Below are 15,083 nucleotides of genomic sequence, written 5' to 3'. Positions count from 1 at the left end.
AGAAGGATGGTCCCTTAATCTGATATAATTAGTGTCCTTATGAGAAGAGGAGAAGAGGCACAGAGACAGGCTTGGGGAGAACACCATGTGATACCAGAGGCAGAGATGGGAGTGATGCATCTACAAGTCAAGAGACACCGAGAATTGCTGGCAACACCAGCAGCTGAGAGAGAGACAGAGCAGATTCTCTCCTAGAGCCTTCAGAGAAAGCACGGCCCTGCTGACACCTTAATTTCAGACCTCTGGCCTCCAGAACTGTGAGAGAACAAATTTCTGTTGTCTTAAGCCACATGGTTTGTGATAACTTGTTACAGCAGCCCTAGGAAACTGGTTAGTCAAGGACCTTACAGACCCTAGACTTTGCCGCTCAAAAGTGTGGTCCGTGGGTGGGCAGCATCAGCATCGCCTGGCATTTTGATGGAAACAGAAAACCCCAGGCCCTGCCCCAGATCTACTGAATGAGAATCTGCATTTTAGCAAGATCCTCAGGTGATGTGTGTGCACAGGAAGTGTGAGAAGTACTGATCTGGACTCTTGCTTCTCCAAGTGTGGTCCGCAGACCAGCAACATCTGCCTCACCTGGGATCCCCGAGAGACCTTGGAAAATCAGGTGCTGATTCAGCTGGTCTGGGGGACCTGAGTCTCTGCATTTCTAACAAGCCTGTGACTGATACTGATGATGCCAGTCCATGGACCACTCTGTGAGCATCAGAGCTCCAGACAGAAGAGTATGCGAGTCAAAGCTGCAGCCTTTGGAGCAAGGACCACCTGGGTTAAAGCTCCCACAGGAAACATCAAAGCAGGGAATGGTGGCTACTCCCCCACACCCATCTCCCCCTCTTCCTTTTATTAAAATGACCACCCATTTAAGCTTCAATCCCAGCTTCTCTTGTAGCTACGTGTGGCCATGTGGCTAAGTTCCAGCCAACGGAAATGAGCAGAAGTGATATGTGCACCTTTTGGCCACACCCTTAAAAAGAAGGAGCATGGTCTTCACTTCTCCTTTCCCTTTCACCTGGGCTGGAACATGGACAGAATGAGGTGATCTGTCCATAACCGTGGGGATGATGCTTTGGAAAACCTCCACACCGAGGGACGGAGAAACAACAAGATGGAAGGCACCTGGGAGCTGAGAAGATCTCAGACGAGGTAGCCCTGTCACCTTGTTCCATCCTCAAAGTGGAGATTTATGAGAGGGTGAAGAATAAACTTCTAAGAGATAAACATTTTAAGTTGTTGTCATTTGGTTTCTATGGAAACAGTCAAAACTACATCCTAGCCACCCCAGCCCTGGGACAAGTGAAGTTCACATCTCTGTACCTCCGTTTACTTCTTTGGCCCTCAACTCATGTCCAGTGAGTTCCCAAGCCCCATTGATTCTTCCTCCCAAATATTCGACATCTACCCACATCTCTCCATTTCCATGGCTATGCTTGGTACAGATCTTCCCCTGGATGCTGCATCCCCTACATCCCCTACAGCCCCTACACCCTCCACTGTTCCCTGCAATCATCTCTGAATGCAAATCTGATCACCCACCCCCACCCCTGCCTACAACACTCCCTGTTGCACTCAGAATGAAAATGCAAGTTACTTAATATGACCTGGAAAGTCCCCAGTGACCAGACCGAACCACATCTCTCTTCACTCTCCATTTCTAGCCTCCCCACCACAGGGTCTTTGCACATGCTGTTCTGTTTTCCTCTGCTTTGCCTGGCCAGCTCCTATTCATTCTCCAGTTCTTGCTTAAATGTCACTTCCTCCAAGAAGCCTTCCCTGACTCCCTCATAGCTCCCTGTGCTCTCTGTTTATGGCACTTATCAAAATTATAATTGGTGGATTATTTGAGTGGTTAGCTTTTTAGTGATCATCTCCTCTACTACACTGTGAGTTCCAGGAGGACAAAGCCACAGGTGGGGGCAGGCTTCCAGGTGCTAGGGAAGGGACTCACTTGACACTATCATTTCTGTGTTTGGCAGAATAATGGCCCCCCCAAAGATGACCACGTCCAAATCCCTGGAACCTGCAAATATGCTATGCTACATGGCACAGGGATATTAAGGTTGCAGATGGAATTAAGACTGTTAATCAGCTGACCCTGAGATGGAGAGATTAGCCTGGGTTATCCAGGTGGGACCAACACAATCACAAGCATCTTCATAAGAGAAAGGTGAAACCAGGAGAGACAGAGTCAGAGTGAAGCAATGTGAGAAAAACTTGACCAGCCCCTGTTGGTTCTGGAGATGGAAGAAGAGGGACACGAATAAAGGGATACAGTTGGCTTCTAAAAGCCAGAAAAGGCAAGAAAACAGATTCTCCCCTAGAACTTCCAGCGAGGAATGCAGCACTGCTGACACCTGGATTTCAGCCCAGTGGGACCCGTTTCAAACTTCTGACCTCCAGAACTGTAAGAATACGCTTCTGTTCTTTCAAGCCACCAAGTTTTCGGTGACTTGTTACAGCAGCAATAGGAAACTAATACAACTTCCATTATATGGATGTGGAAAACTGAGCCTCAGAGAGGTTAAGTAACTTGCCCAAGGGCACACAGCCGGTGAATGGCAGCATCAGGCCGGTGAAAACCCTAAGTGCATGATTTTCATTACTTCTACATGACAAGAGGTAGGTCTGGCTGGAAATGGAGTAAATTTTCGGGCAATATCTAAGATAATTCTACATAAAAACTTTTGTAATTGGTTGTTTAAAGTTTCTCTCCCTGATTGACTGTGAGCCCCCAGAAGAGATGTGTGACCATCTTACTTACTACTGCATCCCAAGTGCATAGAATAGCGCCTGGTGCATAGTCGGTGCTCAATGATAAAGACCTCACTGAGAAGGTAACATTTGAGCAAAGATCTGAAGGAGGTAAGTGAGCTATGAAGCTAATTAAAGCAGAGGAAACAGCAAGTGCAAAGGCCCATTGGCAGGACCACACTTTGTGATTTTGGGGAACTACAAGGAGGCCGATGTCGTTGGAGTACAGTGGATAAATGGAGAGTGGGAGGAGGTGACATAGCAAGATCATGCAGGATCTGCTGGACCACTGTAAGACTTCAGCATTTTATCAGAGCAAAAGGGGAGCATGGGAGAGTTTTGAGCAGAGGAAGGACAGAGCATGACTTTAACGTGATCCTTCTGGCCATTGGTTGGAAGATGCACTGTAGAGGGACAGAGGCCGGATGACCAGGGAGGAGGTGACCACACTTGTCGAGGCGAGCGATGATGGTGGATACAACCCAGGTGGGAGCTATGGAAAGCTAGGATTCTGGATTTATTTTAAAGGTAACGTTAACAGGATTTGCCAGTGGATGGGATGTGGGGCGTGAAATAAATAGAGGGGCACAGCGAGAATGCCAGCATCAATTGGTAGGATAGGACATCATAGGAAAACTCTTTATAAAGTGCCATGAAAACGTAAGAGATAGGGCCAGCCCTGTGGCTTAGCGGTTAAGTGGGCGCGCTCCGCTGCTGGCGGCCCGGGTTCGGATCCCGGGCGCACACCGACGCACCACTTCTCCGGCCGTGCTGAGGCCGCATCCCACATACAGCAACTAGAAGGATGTGCAGCTATGACATACAACTATCTACTGGGGCTTTAAGGGAAAAAAATAAATAAATAAAATCTTAAAAAAAAAAAAAAAACGTAAGAGATGGATTATCATTATTAGGGTCTTGAGACCCAAGCTCTTTGCTCCCTACAGCATGATTTGTTTATTTCCCTTTCCTGCATGATGCCTCAGATAACATCTTGCTTCTCATTTCCAGCTTCCTCTTTCAGCTACGAAGGCAACATTTCTCTTTGCAGACTTCCGGCACGTTATCACTTGTGGTCTCTCAACTCTGAGCTTCCCATTACTCACAACTCAAATCCACCCCAAACCAGACTAGCAACCCAGTCATGTCTGACTGGGCACTTGTCAACCTCTCCAGCTCGTCTCCTATCCTGTCCCATCAGCCATGCTCACTTTCACTCAGTTCTCCAAATTCCTTCCAGTCTCAGCCCGCAGATCTTGAGACTTGCCAGCCTCCATAATTGTGTGAGCCAATTCTCTATAATGAATCTTTACGTATGTGTGTGTGTGTGTGTATACAGATATATAGATATCCATCCTATTAGTTCTGTTTCTCTGAACAACCCTGACAAATACAAACACCTACTATACACCAGGCCCTATTCTAGGCACTGTGGATTCAGCGGCGGAACAAGACACACAAAATTCTCCACCTTCACAGAGCTGATAATCTGGAGATGTGGGGGTGAGGGATACAATGTCAAAAATAGAGAGGTCACTAAGAAGACGACACATGAGCTAAAACATAAAGAAGGTGAGGGAGGGAGCCACGTGTATATGTAGGGCAAGAGCTTTCCGGGCAGAAGGAACTGTGTGTGCAAAGACCCTGGGACAGGACTGTGCCTGGCATGTTGGAGGAAGAGTGAGGAGGCCCGCGTGGCTGGAGCAGAGGAAGCGAAGGGGAGAGAGGGAGGAGGGGAGGGCAGGAAGGGGATAGGGGAAGATTGTGCAGGGCCTTGTGAGCCACGAGGAGGACTTGAGAGTTTACCCAGAGGGAGGTGGGAGCCCTGAAGGGCTGTGGGCCGAGGAGGGATGGCCCCTGACTCTGGGGTTCACAGGTGCCCTCTGGCCGCTCTTGGAAGGGCAAGGAGTGGGGATACCAGGGCACAGGCCACTTCAACACCCCAACTGAGACACACACATGATCTTCAAAACAATTTAATGGTCATTTAACTGACCTAAGCAGAAAATGAGACTCAGAGAGACAAAGGAACTTATTAAAATACAAATAGAGCTTTCATTTCCTAAGTGACTTCCGTGCACCAGGCCCCTTCCATGCATTTTCTGCAGTCCCCACAGTAATGTGTCAAGGTAGTTGACCAAGTCATCCTGGCTTTCCCAGGATTTTCCTGTTGTTAGCCCTCAAAGTCCAAATTCCTGGGATCCGCCCCCCCAATCCCAGTCTGGGGCAAGTCAGGATGGTCAGTCACCCTGCTTCAAGGTAAACGTTACAACTCCATTTTACAAATGTGGAAACGGATGCCCAAGAGAGTTCCTGTAGCCTGCCCCAGGCCACACCACAAGTCAGAACGCAAGAGGAGAGCAAAGTAGAGGGCATGAGTGCAGGGAGGGAGTCCAGGGGACCCGCCATGGTCCTGGCTCTGCCCCTCACTGGCTCCCAGCTTCAGCCCAGCCGCAGCCCAGCCACTAACAACCAGATAATACGCGTTTCTCCGAGGAGGAGGAGGAACAGAAGGAGGAGAGGAGGAGGGGGAGGAGGGGAAGAAGGGGAGGGGGAGGCTGAGGGGGTGGGGGAGGAGCGGAGGAGAAGGAGGAGGCAGAGGAGCAGGAGGAGAAGGAGGGGAAGGAGGGAGGAGTGGGAGGAGGGGGGAGGAGGAGGGGGAAGAAAAGGGAGAAGGAGGGGAGGAGGGAGAAGAGGAGGAGGGGGGAAGAGGAGGACAAGAGGCAAGAGGAGTGGAAGAAGAGGAAGGGGGAGAGGGAGGAGGGAGGAGGGGAGGAAGGAAGAGGGGGAGGAAGGGAGGGAGGAGGAGGGGGAGGGAGGAGGGGAGGGAGGAGGAGGGGAGGGAGGAGGAGGGGAGGGAGGAGGAGGGGAGAGACAAGGAGGGGGAGGGAGGGGGAGGGAGGAGGAGGGGAGGGAGGAGGAGGGGAGGAGGGGAGGGAGGAGGAGGGGAGGGAGGAGGAGGAGAGAAACGAGGGGGAGGAGGAGGGGAGGGAGGAGGAGGGGAGGAGGGGAGGGAGGAGGAGGGGAGGGAGGAGAAGGGGGAGTGTTAACATAATGGAGCGCTTACCATGTTCCACGTACCACTCTAAGCACTGCCCGTACACACCTCATTTAATCCTCATCAAAACCCTGTGGAATTAACTCCTCTTACCCTCATTTTCAAGGAAACTGAAGTCGTGGGGAATTTATTGAAATGCCTGAGGTCCCCAAGGCAATGAGCACCAGAACCAAGATTTGAACCCAGGAAGAGTGACTCCAGAGCCCCCCTCTTAGCAACTCCACATGGAGGGGAGTCCTCACAACTATCCCATTAGGTAGGGGTCGTCCCAATACCCACTAATCAGATGATGACACCGAGAGATGGAAGTGCTTGCCTAAGGCCTGATTGCCTTCAATCTGGGGGAGTTTCTTACCAAAAGCCGTCCCTGTCAGATTCAGCAGCCGACCTGCAAGCAGAGGACAGAGAAGTGATTAGCTGCCTTGGAGATCTGGCCATGAACCACCCTCTCACCCAGCCAGGCTCTGTATTTCCCTGGGGGCCAAGGTCACGGCGGCAAGTTCTGGAAGCAGGCGTTGGTATGTGATGAAGAAAACCCAGTCTCTTCCTGGAGATTTACCTGCATCAGCTCATGAGTTCTTCACACCTTGCCAGGTGAGACAGGTGGGACAGTAGCCACTCTTGGCACCACCCCCATCCCCTGTACCAGGTTGGCACACTCGTCTGACAGCTGTTTCACTGCTCCAGAAGCGATGACAGACAGATGCAGGAGTGTAACAGCGCAGCCATCCCCTTGCCTCTGAGCAGGTGAACGTCTCTGGTGCAGTTCACACTCTAGAGCTCCGGCGGGATGGGCTGTGGCTAAGCCTTTCCTGAAATGCCTTCTGAGTGGCTAGTTTCTCCCCCTGGCCTATCCTGCTTCCCTCACTCCTGCAAGTGTCTGCAAGTGCCTCCTGAGAGCCCTCTCTTCATGAATTACTCACACCAGAATCCTCATCTCAGGCTCTGCTTCGACGGAAACTAACCAAAAGCAGATGGTAATCCTTATTTTTGTTTCTTTTGTTTTTATCTTTTTTTAAGAAGGTAATAATTGCTTGTTGTAAAAAAAATTCGAACAATGCAGAAGTGTATAAAATTAAAAGTGAAGGTCTCCCCGTCCCCCATCCTCATACCCAGAGGTAACAATTGTCAAAAGCTTGAGTGAATCCTTCAAGGCTGGGTCCTATTCACAACTCAACTGTGCAAATATACTATCAAATAGAAATGAATTTATAAATTCACACAATTTTCTTAACACAAATAGAATCATGCAATCTACAATCTGCTGTGCTCTCTAATACAGTAGCTACTATTTACACTTAAATCTATTAAAATTAAATAAAATGAAACATGCCATTCCTCAGTATATCAGCCATTTTTCAGCTACTCAATAACCACATGTGACTAGTGGCTGCTGTGGATCTAGAACATTCCATCATCATGGAAAGTTCTGTTGGACAGCTCTGTTCTATTTCTACTTGCTTTTTCACTCAACAGTATGTCTTGCAAACCAAGAGGAGCAAAATTTGTCAGGCATTGAAGCTGTACAATGGGCACATGGGTGTTTGTTATACTGTCTTCGCTGCCTCTGAGTGTTTAAATATTTCTATAATAGAAATTTAAGAAAATAATACATTTTGGGCAACTTTCCATGTCAGTCCATATAGACCTAACTCATGCTTTTTAACAGCTGCATAGTATTCCATTGTATCCATGAGCTATAGCTGCGCCAGAAATAGCTAGGTAGCCAAAGATCAAACAAAAACTCCACACTCCCCTTTCCGTGGTGTGGAATTGTCACTAGGAGGCAGCCGCCCAACCATGGACTACATTTCCCAGCTCACCTTGCATCCAGGTATGGTCATGTGACCGTGAGCAGAAGTGACATGTGTCACGGCCTAGGCCAGGCCTAGGCTTTTATCAAGTGGGTGTGCCTTCTCCACTGTTTCTTTCCCCTTCTGCCACTGTCTGCAGAAGACTCTGAGACCCTAGCTTGGCTGAGCCCCAATACAGAAGGATCTGGGTCCCTGAATCATCCCATGGAGGAAAGCCACTCACTAGCCAGAAATATCTGCGTTGGACTCTTAAACAAACAAGAATTAAATTTCTTTTTATTAAGCCACTGACTGTTTTGGGTTTATTTGTTACAGTAGCTGGAGTTACTCTAACAAACACAACAATTTACCCAATCAGTCCCTGAGTGTAAGCAAACATTTAGTTTATTCCAGGTTGTTACCAGGATAGTATTAACATGCCCATTCTTGAGTATATAGCAAGGTATCTCTGTATGTTATATGACTATCTCTTTGGAGTAAATTTCTGGATGAGCGGTTGCTGTGTCAAGTGTATGTCCGTTTTTATAATATTTTATTAAGTGTAATATATATAGAAAAGTGCAAGTATCATAAGTGTACACTTGGATGAACTCTCACAAAGTTAACACACCTGTGTTTATGCATTTTTAATCCTGATAGTACAGAATTTTCTCAAACGTTAAGCCTTTTGAATTCCCATTTATAAATTCCTTGTACAACCCTCTACCGTACATTTCTCACACTCTCTATGTGGGGCACATATTCTTCATTTATCCATCTAACTTGCCCACACTCTGCCAGGCTTGGACTGGGTCCCAGAGCTATGGAGATTAATACAATCTCTTTCTCACCAAGCAAAGGCTTTCTGGGCTCAGGTTTATTAAAAAATTTTATTAAAGATTTTTTATTATTTAAAAAACAATAGTTTTTTTAAATCAAGGATGACCTTTTTGGGCATATATTGATGTAATTTTCTCTTTTCCACTTATAGGGATGTGAACCTCCCCACCCCAGCTCAAACCCATCCTGCCAAAAGATTTCATCTCATTCAGGAAAATTTAAGATGTCTTAGCTGCAGACACACAATGACAGCCAAAGGTAACGTTCAGGTTTTCATTATCAAATTGGGTTTTTGGGTTCCCAAGAAGGCAATAGTCTTGAAAGCAAAGCCTTACAAGATGCATATATTTTGGGAGTCTAATGTACAAAATGGTAACTATAGTTAACAATAGTGTACTATATACTTGAAAGTTGCTAAGAGTAGATCTTGAATGTTCTCACCACAAAAAAAAAAATGGTAGTTATGTGAGGTAATGAAGGTGTTAGCTAATGTTATGGTGGTAACCATTGTGCAATATATAAGTGTATCAAATCAACATGTTGCATGCCTTACATTTGCACAATGTTATATCTCAATTCTATGTCAATAAATGTTTTTTTCAATAGCCAGGCTTGGAGGACTGGAAGATAGAGATTTCATTAAGCTGTGGCGTAGAGAGGACTCAGGATATGATGTAAGGGAAATACCTATTATATAGGAAGGGTGAAAACTGAAGGAAGCTAAAAGAGAGCTAAGACGAAGAAGACTCACCAGGATTCCTGCTTCTCTGCCATCTCCCCTCAAGGCTAAATATAAGTGGTGATGGGTCACCTGAGAGATTTCCAGATAGGAGTGGGTGAATTTAGAGGCATCAAGGCTAAGGGTTAACTTCTCCCAACAAAAGCTTTCTTTCTGCTGTTGCCACATCCAACGTGGTGTGGGAGCCAAGGATTAGAACAAGCAGACGGAGAGAGCTGGTAGGTGACCCAAGAAAACTCTTATGGTTTCTGTAGCCTGGACATGGAAACCAGGAGCTACTGCATGGACCCCTTGGAGATGCTGAGCTTCTGAGAGGATTGATGGACAAGCAAGAACCAAGATGGGGCCATGCTCCATCTGTAGACAAAACACAGCACCTGGAGTCCACACTTCACAGCTACAAGATCCCATAAGCTGCCCCTATGCCAATACCCAGACACCATCTTGGGAGGAACAAGGGTAGGGTGAGAAATTTTGAAAGATTAAGTCTTCACACAATATAAACGGGGTTTCCCAAATAAGCTAAACCAAGAAACTGAGACACTGAGAACACTGAGAAAACTAACACTGTTTTCCTCCTCTATCCAGTAGGAGCTTATATGGAAGATGAGAATACTTAATGAAACATTAAAAAAATGCATTTTTTTCCACATTGAGTTGTAGTTTGAGTAAATTTCATGCCCATTCCCACCACGCTACCATTTATGAAGCTCTTATCACGCACACCAGGTGGTTTAGAAAGTTACCCCTTTTGACTCAAGCTTCACAACATCCCTGTGGGATAGGAACCTTGTTATCTGTACTTCATAGCTGAGGAAACTGAAGATCAGAGAGGTAATGTGACTTGCCTGAGGTCACACAGCAAGTCCAAGGCACAAAGGAAAGAGCTTGGAGTGGGAACCAGGAGACCTGGAAGTTATCCCTTGTTCTGCCACTAACTAGCTCTCAGCAAGTGACCAGCTGTCAGCCTCTGAACAAAAGAATCTCCTCTCCAGAAGACGTCCTCCCACCACATTGGACATATGGATTCTCTTGGACCAACTTACGCCATGCCACTGATTCCGGTGGGGTTAATGTGACTGTTTCACAGCTACATATACCACAACACCCTGTGTAGAAAGAAAAGAAAAATACCATGAAGCAGCAAGAAGCTTTTTGGGCTCAACCTTAAAAATTACTCCTGGCATGGCCTCAGGTTTGATGAGCTTACATGAGAGACCCAATTGAGTGAGAAACATACATTACTGCACATAATCTTCACAGCCACCATTCCTGCTTTTCTGCACTTTATTTTGGTTTTTCATTTTGATTGTATTCATTTTCTTCTCAATTACAAAAATAGCTCCAGCCGGTTTTCAAAGATGTACAATAAAACACGCATTCTCAAAAGGAATGACATCTCCCCCAAAAGGGCAAAACTTGGTTCTTTTGGGAAAGATGAAAAAAATCTTACTCTTTTATGTATAATACACATATAGATATACATATAATACACAAATAGATGTACAGTCTATCTGTGGTATTAAAATTTCATGAAATGGTAGGGCAATTAGTTTTTTTAAATATCTAAAAGGCAGTGTAGTCCTCCAGCATTTAGCTCTTCTCCAACATCATCATCATCATCATCATCATCATTATCCCTCACCACCGTCATCATCACTATCATCACCACCACCATCATCATCATCACCACCATCATCACCTTCATCACCACCACCATCATCATCTTCATCAGCACCACTGGCACCACCACCACTACCATCATCATCCTCTTCATCACCACCACCACCACCACCATCATCATCTTCATCATCACCATCACCATCACCACCACCACCACCACCACCACCATTATCATCACCCTCACCATCAACATCATCAAAGTCATCATCACTACTCTTTGCTGGTTGACTTCAGGGCATAACGAGGGGTGCTAATGGCTAATACCAGTGCTAACACCCCAAAGCAACAACTCTGCATTCCTGCATTTGGAGTCCATGACTTATCTGCTCCTTCTGATGAAGCCTTCCAGTCAACCAGTTCCACAGACCCAAACTCCCAACACTCCAACTCACCACCACTAACTGAAATTCTCTTGCTCATGAATTATCTTAGAGGCAACCGAGTATCGTATTTAAGCATACCAAATCTGGCATCAAAATATGCGGGTTTAAAAATCTGGCTTCACCAATTACAGACCATGTGGCCTCAGGGAAGTTATTTAATATCATCATACCTAAGTTTCCTCCTTCATGAAATAGGAGAAACTCTACAACAGCAGAGGAAACCCACACTTGTCACTTAGAAAAGATCCCTCATTCTTAGATTTGAACCCATGACCCAAACTCACAAGACATGTCAAGGAAACCACAACATAGAAGATAAACAATACCAAGATAAACTGACGCCTAAAGAAGAAGCAATAAGAGGACAGACAGAAAGTCTCCATCTCATTGTTCTGATCTCAGCACAAATATCACCCCCTCAGAAATGTCTTTCCTGACTTCCGCCTTCAATACAACCCCCAGTCACACTCTATAACAACTTCTTTCATAGCACTTATTATTACCTGAAATGCTTTTGTTTATTATTTGTGGTAGCATAGTGGAGTGATAAAGCATACAGACTCTGGACCAGACTGCCTGGTTTTAAATCCTGGCTCCACCCCTTACCAGCTAAGTGGTCTTGGGCAAGATATTTAATCTCTTTTGCCTCAGTTTTCTCCTTTGTAAAATGGAGCTATTGATGACCCAATATCAGAGAAATTCTGTGGAGGTTGAATGCATTCTATATTTGAGGAACTTAGAACGATGGTAAGTGGGTGGTTGCTGTTACTGTTAGTAGATTCTTTTCTGCCCACCCCCTCTCACTAGGATGTTAGCCCCACGAGAGCAGGAACCTCGTCTGTTTATTCACTTCTCTATCCTCACTACCTAGAACAGCTCCTGATACATAGTAGGTACTCAGGAAATACATGTCAAGTGAATGGCTATAAAGGAATTCTGCTCTGACGGATGGAATTCCCTGAGCTAGAGTGATTTTTGTCGACGGTCCCCCAATAAAGGTGTTTGCAGTGTCCAACCTACATTTATGACCTCTTGGCTGGACGGTCCATGGCCCTCCCTTTTTCCTACAGCCTGTTTCCAGCCCAGGCTTCCCCGAGTGCCCCATTCAGCCTCACACTCACCCCAGAAGAGGAGCAAGCTGAAGGTCCACATCGTGCTGCGTTTCTGTCACTCAAAGAGGGGAAACTTTTCTCTGTTCTCTGGGTTTTCAATTACAGAAAGTGTGGGAAGAGGGCAGGGGTGGAGCTGGAATTGCTCAACACTGAGAATATCATGACCCTTTTTGCTGAGTTGCTCCCACTAAATGAGGACAGGGTGGCAAACCCCTTATTTTCTCCTCTCATCACCGTGAAGAAAAATTGGTCTGGCTGCTGTGTCACCATGTTCTCTCTCTCCTTCCCTCCTGCTCTCTTTTTTCTTTCCCCACCAACATCTACCTCCCATCTCTCATCACTTTCCTCCATTGCACCCAATAATAAATGGGCTTCCACCACTTGACCCCGATGAGGCAAGTCCCAACTCAAGGGTCTCTTCCCAGCCTGCTCCATAAAAATAAGCACCATAGCCATCATGTACCAGGCACTGTGTAGACACATTGCCAACAAAATTTAATTTCATCATCATGTCAACATCGTAAAGTAGGGATTCCCACCCCCACCTATTTTACCAAAAAATACAAAAGGAAACTGAGGCTTGGAGAAGAGATGTGACTTGTCCAAGATTACTTGGACCTGAAACTTGAACCCAGGACCCTCTGAATCCAAGGTCTAGAGTATAATCATTTCATCTGCCTTCAGCTCTCCGCTATATCTGATCATATCCATCATCACCACAATGCACAACAATACTCCCACCCCATTCCCAGCCCTCCAACCCAACCCAACACACACATGCACAATCTCATACATATGGAGGTTTAGTAATGCCTTAGTTGGGGTCCCCCAGAAGCAGATGCTGAGACAAGAATTCTGGTAAGAGTAGTTCATCAAGGAGGTACCCAAAAACTCCAGCTAGCTAGGGGGGGAAGTGAGATAGGGAAGGGAAAGAGCCCACAGTGGGTGTGTTATCAAGCAGGTTACATAGTGAGAAACTGGATCTTAATCTCCCTGGCACCTCTAGAAGGCAGCATAGACAGCACTTTTCAGAGTTATCCTAACTTAGGGGTGAAGGAACTGGGGTGTTTATCCACCAGCTCCTGTCACTCACAGATTGAGGCTCCAGAGTGTAACTCTCTTGATAACAAAATGCAGTGGCTGGCAGATATCAGTCTAGTGTGTCCTGAGGGGTTGAGGGTCACGGGGGTGGGCAGGCATCAAGAGTATCTGCTACAAGCTAAAAAGTGAGATGGAAAGACCAGGCCCAAGTTCTTGGGAAGAAAAGCCCCACTTGTCTTTGCATTCTCCCTTTTGATCTGTGCAAGGCAAGATACCCATCTTGGAGTTATGATCACTGAAGCAGATTCATCAAGGGACCCTGCCCCAGTGAGGCTGCAGTCAAGAGCCAGCATGAAAATGCAGCAAATTCCACCAAGAAGGAGGATAAACAGAGCTGTGTTGTGTTTGAGAAGCACTGGAGGGTAAAAGCAGACTCTGGAACCAGCTTGCTGGGGGGTTCAAATCCCATTTCCACCACTTGCCAGTCATGTGTTGTCCTGGGCAACTTCTCAATCTCTCTATGCCTCAACATTCCCATCCATAAGATGGGCCCAGTAATGGTAGGATCTACTCCGTGTGGCTGACATGAACATCCGAGGAGTGGTCATATGTGATGTGCCTGGAACAGAGCCTGGCACACAGGAAATCTCCAAGCGTTGGCTATCACAGTGAGAGGGTCTGAGGTCAGACAGACCTGGGATCAAATGCTGACTCTGCAAGATATTCCCAAAGTGACCTTGGGAGATGACTTGCCTCTCTGGGCCTCAGTTTCTTCATCTGGAGAATAGGAATAACAATAGGTCCTGTCCCAAAGGATCGCTGTGGAAGGGATGCAGTAATGTCTGGTAACATTGCTACCTGGGAGGGGATGCTGGGACTTGCACTTTCTTCTATAATCCTTGTTCAATGCATCCAGGAGTGTGGACCCTAGAGGCAGAAAGACCAATGGGGTAGCTTTAACAGATGTTCACAAATTCTTTGATACTCCTGCGTTCAAGAGGGGGAGCCTAATTCCTCTCTCCTTGAGTGTGAGCTAGATTTAGTGACTTGCTTCTAATGAACAGGAAAAGGAGGATGTGACATTGTGTGACATCTGAGACACCTGAGGTTGTAAGAGTCATTGTGGCTTCCTCCGTGCTCTCTCTTGCCAGGATCACTCACTGAGGTGAAGCCAGTCACCATGCTGTTATGACACTCAAGCAGCGCAGTGGCGAAGCCCCTGTGAGGAGGAACTGAGATCTCCAGCCATCTGTTTGACTGCCACCTCATTAGAGACCCCAATCTAGAACCACCGAGCTAGGCCACCTCCAGATACCTGACCCCGATACAGTATAAGAAAATAAAAATATGTTGTTTAAAGTTGTTAAGTTTTGGAGTAATTTGTTACACAGCAAGAAGTAACTAACACACTGAGAAGCAACGTTTCCCCATCAGTAAAATGACGATAATAACTTCATAAGGTTTGAGGTTTCATGTGATAAAATCAAAAAATCCTGCATTACAGATTAAATGCTCAAGAGTATTAGTTACTGTTGTCAATATCATTATCCCACTATGCCAAATGGCTACAGCTACTCATAGGAGGCATGGTACCAGCCACAATTGAATTGAAGAGGTCGCCAAAGATCATTTCATCCAGTATCTTCTGAAGTGGGTGAAAGGGTTGAGGCTTTATCCTCA

The 15,083-nt window shown here is 46.3% G+C and overlaps 1 long non-coding RNA gene and 1 pseudogene across 1 annotated transcript; one reads left to right on the top strand and one right to left on the bottom strand.

The window, feature by feature from the left end:
- The window catches only part of LOC131403122 (adhesion G protein-coupled receptor E1-like), a 281,846-nt pseudogene extending 274,204 nt beyond the window's left edge, over window positions 1–7,642 (bottom strand).
- Window positions 7,643–8,626: 984 nt separating this feature from the next.
- Window positions 8,627–14,766, top strand: LOC131403170 (uncharacterized). Its single transcript, XR_009219252.1, has 2 exons — window positions 8,627–8,703; window positions 14,555–14,766. It is a non-coding gene; the product is annotated as an uncharacterized LOC131403170 (long non-coding RNA).
- The last annotated feature ends 317 nt before the right edge of the window (window positions 14,767–15,083 follow it).

Source organism: Diceros bicornis, unplaced genomic scaffold (genome assembly GCF_020826845.1).
Source record: "Diceros bicornis minor isolate mBicDic1 unplaced genomic scaffold, mDicBic1.mat.cur scaffold_55_ctg1, whole genome shotgun sequence".
In the NCBI taxonomy this organism is placed as follows: domain Eukaryota; kingdom Metazoa; phylum Chordata; class Mammalia; order Perissodactyla; family Rhinocerotidae; genus Diceros; species Diceros bicornis.
Note: the sequence above shows the minus strand (reverse complement) of the source record. Positions and strands in the feature narration are given on the sequence as shown.